This window comes from Trypanosoma theileri (genome assembly GCF_002087225.1).
Source record: "Trypanosoma theileri isolate Edinburgh chromosome Unknown TM35_Tth_51_V1, whole genome shotgun sequence".
NCBI classification, from domain to species: domain Eukaryota; phylum Euglenozoa; class Kinetoplastea; order Trypanosomatida; family Trypanosomatidae; genus Trypanosoma; species Trypanosoma theileri.
The window spans coordinates 83,668-84,027 of NW_021639893.1; positions in this window are offsets into that span (position 1 = coordinate 83,668).

Below are 360 nucleotides of genomic sequence, written 5' to 3' on the forward strand. Positions count from 1 at the left end.
TATTTCTGTGTGTTTACTGTGTAAATTGGGCTACGTTTTAATGTTTCTTTCTTTCTTTGCATCTGGGTTTGCTGGGGTATGTTATGTTTTCACTACATTGCTTTTGGTAGAGTGAAAATATAATAAGAGAAATATTTATATTCATAATTGCTCATTAACTCATGTGTACCCCGTTCTATTCGATTCGTGTGGTTGGATGGGCCGCTGGTGGTACTCGTGATTTATGTTTACTTTTATTCGGCTTTTTGTAAGGTGCTACTTTATTCGTTTCCCTTTCTTGTATTCGGTGTTTTATTTAATTGTTTTATTCCTTTCTTTTGCATGTTTGGTTCTTCCTTATTGTAGCTTGTTTTTTGTTTT